Genomic DNA, 12,457 nt, shown 5'->3' with positions numbered 1-12,457 from the left:
TAGATATTAAACCTGAAGGTACATCGACTTAAAGTAGGTGATAATAGACACTAAGACCTTTAAGACACTAAGATTGAATATACCTTTGGACATTTAATTAATAGAGCAAGAATTTAAAAAATAAACTACATAAGATATTTAGGTAAATTGTTAACATAGAAACTAAAATAAAATTTAGATACAAATTTTGTTATACTTAAAATACCTGCTCTCCAAAGGAAACCTACAAACAGGCAAGCAGATATAAATACATTTTCTTCTTTTATTTATTTATTTTTTGTTTTTTTGGCCACACCCATTTGATGCTCAGGGGTTACTCCTGGCTAAGCGCTCAGAAATTGCCCCTGGCTTGGGGGGGACCATATGGGACACAGGGCGGTCCTTCCTTGGCTAGCGCTTGCTTGCAAGGCAGACACCTTACCTCTAGCGCCACCTCACCGGCCCCATAAATAAATTTTCAATATGAGTCATTAATAGAAACATGTAAATAAAAGTGATGATGAGATATTTCCCACATTGCTACAATAGTCCATATCTAAATTATTGAAAAATAAAAAAAAAATGTGTTCAGAGGCTGGGGCAGAAATCGAAGTCATTTGATACTAGGAATGAATAACTTAGTAGGAATTTCTTTGTAGAGATGTATAACTTAATAAAAAGTATATAAGTTCCTCTAAAACATAAAGATGAAAATAAACATAAACATCAAAAGATGCTTTGCTAGCCTAGGACCAACAGCTGTTTGATATCCTGCATCCTATACAGTTCCCCAAACTAGGAGCGATTTCTGAGCCCATAGCCAGGAGTGACCCCTGAGCATCACCAGGTGTGTCCCAACCTCCCCCAAGAAAAGAAAAATAATAAGCCAGCAGAAGAATAAATGCAGGATGAGGTCACTTATATGTAATATGCATGTGGGAATGCTATAGTTCACAGTGAGGATTTCCAAGGTATAACTAATTTTTATTCAAACTTTCATCTGAAATTAAGGATCATCAAGTTACTAAATTTAGAGAAATAAATATATAAAATATACCATATGAGTTTATTCAGAAGTGATTTTTATAAAATCAAACAAAAATAGATTAAACATTGTAAAAAATTGGATGGGTAGTGTGTCACACACATCCTTAGATGTTCAGTGGTACCCTAGGCTCTTCATCCAGCATTTCTTCCTGGCTCGCTTTGGAATCATCTGGGTTTTGGGGTCCAAAACTGAGTAGACTACATACAAGTTGAATATCATACCCCCTGTACTATCTATTTGACCCAAAATAATGTATAACACTTATATTACTCTCATATATGAAATATAAAGGATCATAGAAGGAAATTATGTGCTCAGAAACATCAGAAACAGAAAAATTGTTCTCACAGCAGTGAATTTACCTCAAAGACATTCTTGGAGATTTAGGTACGGAGGGACTCTGGGCCAATCAATGGTTGTGTGAAGTAGATACTCTGAGGAGGGTGTGATGTTTAAATTAATTATGCATGAAATTCCATTATGAGTAGCATTGTGTATCAAATTATAGCTATCAAATTAAACATTTTTCTATAAGTTAGAAAATGTAAAGGGTATTGGGAAATTCAGTCTATTTTATTATGAAGATCAAAGTAGAAATTATTAGTGAACTTAATCTATAGATATATATTGCTTTGTATTAACATATTCAAAGTAGCACAATGTTATAATTCAGTGCAACTATAATAAGGAACAAAAATAAGCCTTTCAAAGTAGAGTATTTCTTGTAAAAATCATTGAGAACTTCTTAGGAAATGGTAGAGTAAAAATATTATATTTGATCTCCACATATTACTTAAACTTTTCTGCTAGTTTCTTTAACCAGGCCCAAATATTTTTCTAATTCTGATAATATTTTATTGTGATTGCTATGTTTGATAAGACAAAACATGTTTCAGCTTTCTCTCACTAGCAAGACACTTACAGAAAAGTGGCACTCTGGATGACTTATTAAAAGAGATATGCACACACCTGGGAGTTCCGTACTGGAGAAATATGAACACAGTGGTTAAGCTTAAAAAGAAGGTATTCCCTGATAACTAGATGTTTTTATTTTCAAGTGTGTAGATATCTGAATGCCATTAAGAAGGAAGGCCAGTCAAGTATCAGCTATTTGAGGATAAGAGACTCTACAAATGATCTGCTGAATTGCTGAAATCTCTTTATTAGGGTCTTAATGAGAACATCTGCTTCACATTTTTACATCCTATGGTTTGCAGTAACCTATTTCTTGTCATAGTTCATTTCACTCTTGAACTTCTCCGAGTGATAATGTGACATAGTAAAGATAAAAGGACCTGACAGAATATGAAATGAACATCAGTAACACAGAAGCTATTCTGGTTAAAACAAGGTAGTACAGAAATCAGAGAGACACTAAAGAGATTTCATCTGATCAAGATTAAATTCAGAACTATGAATTTCTGAAAACATCCCTAGCTATAGTTCTAAAGACTCTCAGCACCGTAGAATAGCCCTGGTGCCCTTAACATTGAGCTACTGAGTATCCCTAAGAATAACTCTCAGACCTCATAATCAGTATCTGTAGCCTTTATACCCCTGCAAATAAGCTCTAGGAGAGATCTGTAAAAAATAATTATATTTCTTAATATAACGACCCAGCAGCTAGTTTTATTACTCCACTTATTATTAATACCATCAGGAGACTCCTTAAGTACAGTTATTACTTCAGAGCATCTGACTAAATACACAACAAATATTTAACACTCAAAACAATTTTAAAAAATAAATATTCACATTTTATATATAAAGCTGAGTGTTGATGGTTTATCAGCTTATTTTTTAGTAATCATGCCCAAATTTATCTACAGATTGGTATCTTATCTCTATAGAATATATCCAAAGTTTCTAATTGTAAGTCGAGTGAAGTCTATCGTTGGCACACATAATTATATATTTGTTATTCATTATTTTTAGAATTATTTATGAAGACAAATTGATAAAAATTAGTGGTAGAACTTGTTTGTTTTGGTTTTGAGTAAGAGCCAGCTGTGCTAAGACTTACTCCTTGCTATGTGCTCAGGTCATTCATTGTGGTGTTTGGGGAACCATATACATTGCTAGTAATTAAACCAGAGTTAGCCTGAGGTAAAACAGCAAGCACCTTACTCTTGTATTATCTTTCAGGAACCTAGAAGGAAAATTTTAATTGATATACTCAGCAGAGATATCTTAGGCTGAATAGCATTTTAACACAAATTTAGAATTTATAATTATTTCAAATTTGATAAATTAAACCAGAGTTACAAAGAAGTTGCCATTTTCTCTAAGAACTTAATTTACATTTTTAGAGTATAACTATTTTATGTATTAAAATGTAAATTTCATTAAGTTTTTGTTAATTATAATTTTTACTATTATGAAACTAAATATTATTAAAATAGAACATTAGAACATTAGCTTAGATATTGTTTGCTTCGTAGAAATTTGCATTATATGTTTGCATCATAAAAATTTGTTTATACCTTTGAAAATAAAATTGACATATAGTATCCATTACATAAAGTGCTCCTTCTCTGTATGATTAAATATTCAACAATTCAATTCAAGTTGCACCTAAGAATTTCATCACATACAATACTCTATAATGTTGATCATAAAACTTCTCTTCCCCAAAGTAAAGTAAATCTTTTGCTAACCTTGAGGTACATGGCTTGCTTTAGAATATTTGAATTAATCTATTTGTAATATTATTCTAAGTATTTCCCTTTATAGTCAAAGATTTAAAGTCAAACTAGAAGGATTCATATATTAGTTATAATATTAAGTCATGGGGTACAAAGAACAATTACAGCATCTTTTTAAATTCTTCTGTGTCCCTACAAATATACCATATTATTAGACTTTATAAAAGTATTTAAACACATGGATAAATAATTTACATTTATGTAATCAAGCAAAAGGAAAGACTAAACATTCATATATAGTGTGCAAAAAACAGGTATTTTTGTTTTGTTTTGTTTTTTCGGTCACACCCGGCAGCGCTCAGGGGTTACTCCTGGCTCCACACTCAGAAATTGCTCCTGGCAGGCTCAGGGGACCATATGGGATGCCAGGATTCGAACCAATGACCTTCTGCATGAAAAGCAAACGCCTTACCTCCATGCTATCTCTCCAGCCCAAACAGGAATTATTTTTAAAGGAGTAAACAAATCTTTTGTATAATAAAATTTTGTGTTTTTATTTGTTCAACTATGATTTTGGAAATAGCACAAAACAGTTAATGTGCATTATTTATGTGTGGCTATAGGTGTAACTGAGCCCCCCAGAATCTCAGTTGACCTAATTTCTGCATATCAAGTGGTGGGTGGGAGATGAACCCTGAAATAGATATACCCCAAAATACTTTCCTTCAGTACTGAGGTGTTTACCTAAAGAATTCTCACCTGGAGATGCTCAGACCTCGCTCCTGTCTCTAGAAGTGTTAAGGACTTAGTCAGATAGGGGTCTATATGTGATGCCAAAAATTGAACATGGAGAAGACAAATACAAAGCAAGCATCCTACCCACAGTAATATTGAGCTGGACTCTATACCTTCATATTTATTACTTTCATCCATATCTCATATGCATAGCTTTAAAGGTATTTTAATATAACTATATTTTAATGTTTTATTTATTGAATACCATGGTTATAATTATACGTTAAATGTAAAATAATTATTATGCCTACATTTTTTCATTGTTTCTTTTTTCTTTGTTTTCTTTTCTTTTTTTGTTTTTGTTTTTGTGCCACACCCAATTATGCTCAGAAGTTACTCTTGGCTATACATTCAGAAATCACTCCTGACTTGGGGGACCATAGGGATGTCTGGGATCGAACTTAGGTCCAAACAGGGTCAGCCACGTGCAAGGCAAACACCCTAGAGCTGTACTATGGCTCCAGCCCCTTTTCATTGTTTCTTCATTTTTCTCATATATCAACTTTGTAATATAGTCTGCATTATTTTTTGTGAACCATCCCATACAAAGTGTCCATATTGTCCTACTTTATGGAAGATATATTCCCTCACATTCATAAACATGCAATATTCTTCTTGATTTTGTGTTCAGAACTTACTCCTATGTTCAGATTTTATTCCTGGTTCGATGCTCAGTCATTAGTCCTGCCAGAGTTCAGAGGATCATGTGCAAATAAGTGCCAAGAATCCAATTTGAGTTGGTTACTTACAATATAATCGCCAAACTTTCTGTGCTCCCTCGGCTATATATTCAACAATTTTTATTATACACCATGGTAGTATGATGAACATATATTTTTATTTGCCTTTGGTTGTCATTATATTTCACTTTATTTTTCTCATTAAGAGTTTCATAGGGAAAAATTATTACTTCAATCTGGTTATGACTTGTTTTTAAGCAACTTTATTTCCAGGTTGTTATTTCTTAAAAGATATTATTAAAGATTTATAAAGGGAATGATCAGCTGTGCATAAATTTCATATTTTTGTCATTATCTCAGATTTCACTTTTAGAAAATTTTCTTTTAAGTTTATGTTTGCTATCTACTGGTATAAATTCACATTGAACATAAAAAACTTGGGGCCAGAGCTATAGTAAAAGAATTAGGGCATTTGTCTTGCACGTGGCCAACCCAGGACAGACCCAGGTTGGCTATCTGGCATGCCAGGAATGATTTTTGAGCACAGAGCCAGTAGTAACCCCGAGCACCACCAAGTGTGACCCAAAATTCAAAACCAAAACCCAAACCAAAATAAAACAAAATAAAAAAAACTTTATATACTTGTTTCTAAAGTTCCTCACTTAATTAAAAATATCACATACTGGAAAAACTCTTTCCTTGTTTAAAAATATAAATATAATAAGGAAATTACCAGTAACAATAATTTTATAGCTTTTCTCACTGTGATCACAATTTTATTATTGGCTCTAAAACAAAGGATTTTCATAAAAGCATTTGCTAATAATTTTTGCTCTAAGAAATAAACAAAAAGAAAATGTTATTCATTTTATGATTCTGTGTTATGATTAGGTTCATGTACTGAATCCAATATGTGTTTGTGGAAATAGAGTCTAAAACCTGTTAATATTTACTAGAAAATGATAAATGACACCTATATTTTACATTATAAAATACACTTAATGCTAGACTTTTATAGATGTTATAGTCAGCATGACCAATATAACATTATTGGCCTACATATTTTTTACAAATTGAAATAATACCTTGAAAAATATCATTATTTCTAAATATCATATCTAAATTATGTTTTTACACTTATATTAACGAAATAGCTAACTCTAAATGTCATCCATTACTATATAATATATATTTCATCCTTATAATACAAAATTATGTTTATTTCTGATTATTGAATTATGGTAAAGCATATTATTCTTTATAGAATATCACTTATAAAAATAATAAATGCTCATACTTATGTCAAATTTCTTGCTTTTTACCATTATTGGAATTGAATCTTTATTTATGCTTATCTACCTATTCATCATATATCTATCTATCATCTATCTATCTACCTATCTATCATCTATCTATTTATCTATCTTCCTATCATCTATCTACCTATCTTTCTCCAAAAAAAGTAAACCAAAAGATACTGGCAAATATTATTTGGGTATGTATCCAGTGCTGTATAAAAAACCCAAAGACTCAAATATACAATTCATTTATGATATCACTAAGATAGAATCAGTCTCTAAGTATTATTGGATGAGAGAGTCCTTTTCTCAGGAATGCTTCTCAGGTTCTAAGGGATGCTCCCATTTCAGTGCTTAGGGAAAATCTTTGGTGAACAGAATGGTGCCAAGAATTGAACTTTGTTTGGAAATATACTAATCCTTGTTTATTTCTCTTGGTCCTAAAAATATTCTTTAAAAAAAAAGGATGCTTGTCAGAGGTATTGAACATACCTCAATACAAGTGGGATACTTATATTGAGGTAAAGGCACTGATTTGCACACAACTATTATGAAAATGATTCCTTGAGCATTCCAGAAGTGATTCTTCAAGACAGTCAAAAGTAATCCTGAACAGCACATAATTTGGGTTCCAAACTATGGTAAATAATAAATAAATAAATAAAAATAAACAAAAAATAACATGTTAGGGTCCAATTGATAGCTCAGTAGACTGGAATATCTATTGTAAATGTGGGAAGCCTGGGTTTTATCCCTGAAAACTGCTTGGTTCTCAAGCTTTAAGTCAGGAGTCTCCACACACTGCCTGGTATGGCAAAAAGATAATAAATGAAAAAGGAAATAAAATTATAATGAAGAATTGAAAATAAATGGGAAATTAACATTTGTAACAATGCCGTACAAAAAAGCATGGCCTAAATATCAAATTTTTACTAATTTTGATTATCATCTTTCTAATATTTTGGTTCAAAAGTGTTCATTATTTTTTATTTTAATATTATTTGTTCATTTGTTTATTTTTTTAGAGAATACACTCATGGTACCAGCATTTTTGCAGGATGGGTCATTCAAGGCAAGAACTCTACACCCTTTTCTCACCATCCTCAGTATGTTTATTTTTGGGAACTTCATTTTGTTTAATGCAAATTTTCAACAGTAACCAAGCTAGAGTGATCTTCAATTTTAAAAATAAAATCACCTTAATATGATGCATATGGGATTGAGAGATATTTTGTGGATTGGGTTCTTGACACTCCATATGAAATGCTATTTGTACTTCTTCTAAAATGTTGAACCAACTGGATGTTTTATAGCTATGACTCCACATGAATAAATAAACTTAGCAACATAAATAATTGTTAATTTAAATAATAAAAATACTAGCATAATTATAATTTTTCCCTATCCTATCTAATTTGGTAAATTACTTAGCCTTCAGAAATCCACTTCAGTTCTAAATTCATTCTAAAATTATCATTAATTATTCTGGACAAATCTAATGTTCACCCTGTTAAAACTAATCTCTCCAACACACTTCTTCAACATTTCACTTATTGATTTTTTAAATGCATTATGCTTCAATTATTTTCACACATCTTTGTTTTGTCTAATGATCTGAATTACAGGAGAACAGAAATCTAATAATGTTTGATTCCCAACTCTTCATGCATTGCCTAGTACATTTAATTCTCAGTAAGGGTAAATATGCTCACTTCCTCTTTACTGCTGAGTTTCTTAATTAGAAAGGGAAATAGCATGAGCAAATAATTATCAAGGAAATTCTCAGTAGATCAGACCAATGTATGACTTTGGATTTGAAATGAATTAAATGTCAAATTAGTGTTCCACTCAGTTTTATCTGTATATTATCAAACAGTAAGAATGCTATGGAATCACTGAAAGAAAAAAGAATGATTTGACACAGAGATGTCAAGTTAGAGCCTGATAATACAATAAATTGAAATTTGCCTTGATTAGTCCCATGGATCACAGATGTTCTTAGGCGCACTGCTAGGAGTGATCCCAGGATGTAGTCAAAAGTAAGTCCTGAACATAACTGGGTGTGGCCCCCAAACAAACAAATATATGAAGAAATACAAAAGAAATGTCTAGTGTTCTTCACCCAAGCTATTCTTCTCATCTCACATCTCATCTCTGGATCAAATATAGTCATCTCCCTTCTTGCTTTCTAACAAGAATACATGTATTTGAAGTCAGGAGCTGCTTCATTTGAGCATTCTACTTTTCAACATTGTTTATCTTCATGAATTTTTGAGTATCAATTAAAATAACTAATAACTGATATTTATATACAACTTAAAGCATAAATATGTGCTTTTATAAGTTTGCATATATATATATATCAGGAATTGTAGTGTCCCATGCCTTTTGGTTCTCAGAGATTACTTCTATTCTGTGCTCATGTCAGGATCAGATCACACCTGGCAGGGCTTGGTGGACCATAGAAAGTGCAAGAGTAGAATCTGGGTCCCAAAGCATACACCTTTAACTTCTCTTTCATCTTTCTAGTTCACTTCTTTTTAAAAGAGTATTTCTTTTCAAATATTACAAACTGTGTGACAAATAAATACGATAAGAAATAGATTTAAATAGCTTCCCTTTTAAAACTCAAGTCCCAGAATGAATGATCTCATTCATTCTTGGAAGTTATCCAAGAAATGATACAGGTATATCCCTCATGAGGCTCAGTACCACATATTTTCAGATCTGCCCATGTAACCATTTTTTATCACTCACTTAGATATTTCTTTGGTGTCCACACATCCAAGAACTTCTGGGGAATACCACCTAAATAAATAGAAGATCAAAAATCACACATAAGTAATAGAATACCCTATAGCAAAACAATTAAATAGGAATAATTGGATAAGAACTCTAAGGAAAATTAATGAATTATAAAAATACTGTGACAGTTTTTAGAAAAGAAAAATGGTATATTGAAATACTTGATTCAAAGACATTAGCTTGATTCAAACATAATTAGAAACAATAGAGAGGGGATTTTGTTTTTATTTATAAATGATGAAATTATTGATTTTTTAAAATAGAATAGATTCTCCTGATGAGCATTGTAACAAGATATTTAGTGTCATAATTTCTCTGAAAATTAATTATAAAGGAGCCAAATGTTTGAGATACTTTAAATCTCCTAATTAAAATTTAGAAATAAAAATTAATCTGCACATATATTATTCCTTATATAATTGGGAAGAATTCTTTTTGTCAATTTACAGTATTTTCTATCTCAAAATTATTTTTATCATGCTCACCTCCAATACATTGAGGCACATTTGTTACCTCCAATTAGAAGCAAACCGAAATGAAGTATAAGTCTTTAACATCACTGTTTATCACAAGCACCTCATATTTTACTAACAAAAGTATTTTATAAATCTCATCCTCTCAAATTGTCATCACTAAATACAGTCTTTAATTTTTAACTTCTCAAATATTTATCTCTATATTTTTTCTATTCCTTTTTACTTTTCCATTGGCTACTTAAAATAAAAATTTAAGTTGCACTAATGAACGTTGTCTTCACTTAGCAATTTTTCCATCTCAGTTACTAAGTTCTCCCTTTTCTAGATATCAAAAATTGTATTAAATTTCAAATTGAACATTATCACTAACTCCCCCATTAATACTAGTATTGTATTGTTTTATATATTTTTCTCTTAAATATATTTGTCACATTGCTAGATATTATTTTTATATAAAGTCAGCTCAACTTTATTGTCTTTTAAAAACAGTTAAGCATTCTGATTTATATTTTTATTCATAGTTGATTTTAAGACATGCTATGTTCCAGCACCAATCCCATCTACAGTGTTATATTTCATTCACCAGGGTTCCCAGGTTTTATCATGAATCCCCCCCCCATTAACCAAAGCATTTCTAATTATAATGAAGAATTTAATTTAGATATGAATTCTTTATGTATTTGGACAAAGTGTCTATTTTCCTTTTTTAGAGATTATAAATTATATATATAATATAAATTATATATATAATAATCTAAATTATATATAAAATATTGTCACAGAATAAAAGCTATTTTAATTTATAGAACTGGACAGTTAGATGGTAATATTTTTGTTTGTTTTACAACAGGTTAGAATTATTGGAGATTTTAAGAAAAGGTTTGAAATGAGTTTAGGAATACACATTAAACTACTAATACTGTCTATAGAAGGCCATTTGACTAATTTTTATTCATCTATTCTGAATTAGAAGAAATTCCTGGAGTAATCAATCAAACATTTCTGGATTATAAAGATATTGTAATGAAGACAATGCATAGTAAAATAATATTTGCTTTATGAACTAAGCAGTGTGAAAGGGACTTAGGGGATGGACACTTAGTTTTTATCCTCAGAATAAAATAATGGACAATAGTGTTTCCCCCTCGGAGATGCCAATAGTCTCACTATCATGGTGGGTTTTGCCTATGCTTTCTTCTATAGACCTTATAGTTTTAGGTCTGATATCAAGGTTTTATTTGATCTTTTATTTGATCTTTGTGCATGGTGTTGTATTGAGATCTTTGAGTTTGCTTATTTGCATGTGGCTGACCAATTGTCCCAGCATCACTTGTTGAAGAGACTTTCCTTGCTCAATTTTGCATTTCTTGTTGCTTGTCAAAGATTAATTGATTGCATGTCTAGAGTCATTCCCTAAATATTCAAGTCTATTCTATTGATTTGAGGCATGTGTTTATTTCAGTAACATGATGTTTTAATGATTATCACTTTGTAATATGATTTAAAGTTGAAGGGAAATGATACCTCCCATCTTCTTTATTCCTAAGGGTTGCTTTAGCTATTTGTGGGATTTTATTGTTACAAATAAAATTTAGTGTTTGATTCAATTATTTGAAGAATATCATTAGTATCCATAGAATGAGTGTATTAAATCTATATAATGCTTTGTGAGTATTTCCATTAAAATGATGTTAATCCATGTACTAGGTATATGTCTCCATTTCCTTGTGTCCTTTTATTTCTTGAAGCAATGTTTTGCTGTATTTTTGTATATGTCCTTTACTTCTTTAGTTAAATTGATTCCAAGGTATTTGAATTTCTGTGGTACTATAGTGAATGGGAATTTTTAATGTCTTTTTCTTCTCTGTAATTTTTTGTGTATAAAAGGTCGCTTATTTTTGTGCATTAATTTTTTGCCTGTCACTTTGCTATATGAATCTATTATTTCTAGGAGCTTTTTGGTAGAGTACTTAGAATTTTCTAAGTTTAGTATCATTTCATCTGCAAACAATGAAAGCTTGACTTTTTTCCTTTCCTATCTGGTTGACATTGATATCTATTTCTTGCCTAATTGCAATAGCAAGTAATTTCAGTACTGTGTTGAATAGGAGTAGCGAGAGCAATCAGCCTTGTTTTATGAAAGACCTTAGGGGAAAGATTGATTTTTTTCCATTGGTTATAATAATTGTTATGGGCTTCAAACTGAAAAATTTATGTACTTCAAAGGATATAGCAACTAGGTTAAAAAGGCCACCCACAGAATGGGAGAAACTATTTACCCAATACCCATTAGATAAGAGACTAATATCTAAGATAATCAAGTTAGTGACAGAATAAGAAAAAAAATACATCTAACTCCATAAAAAAATGAGGAGGAGTAATGAACAGGTATTTTCTAAAAGAAGAAATACAGAAGGACAAAAGGCACGTGAAAAAATGCTCCACATCACTAACCATCAGGGAGATGCAAATAAAAACAGCAAAGAGTTATCATTTCACACCACAGGGAATGGTACACATCACAAAGAACAAGAATAACCACTGCTGGCATGAATGTTGGAGAAAGGAACTTTCAATCACTGCTTGTGGGAATGCCATCTAGTCCAGCTTTTATGGAAAGCAATATGTATATTTCTTAATCTGGACAATGAGATCCCATATAATCTAGCAATACTACTCTTATGGATGTGCCCTATGACCACAAAAATGCAATACAATAATGTCTTCTGAT

The sequence above is a fragment of the Suncus etruscus genome, chromosome 9 (genome assembly GCF_024139225.1).
Source record: "Suncus etruscus isolate mSunEtr1 chromosome 9, mSunEtr1.pri.cur, whole genome shotgun sequence".
Lineage (NCBI taxonomy): Eukaryota > Metazoa > Chordata > Mammalia > Eulipotyphla > Soricidae > Suncus > Suncus etruscus.
The sequence above is the reverse complement of the archived record's forward strand: the minus strand, read 5'-3'. Positions refer to the sequence as shown.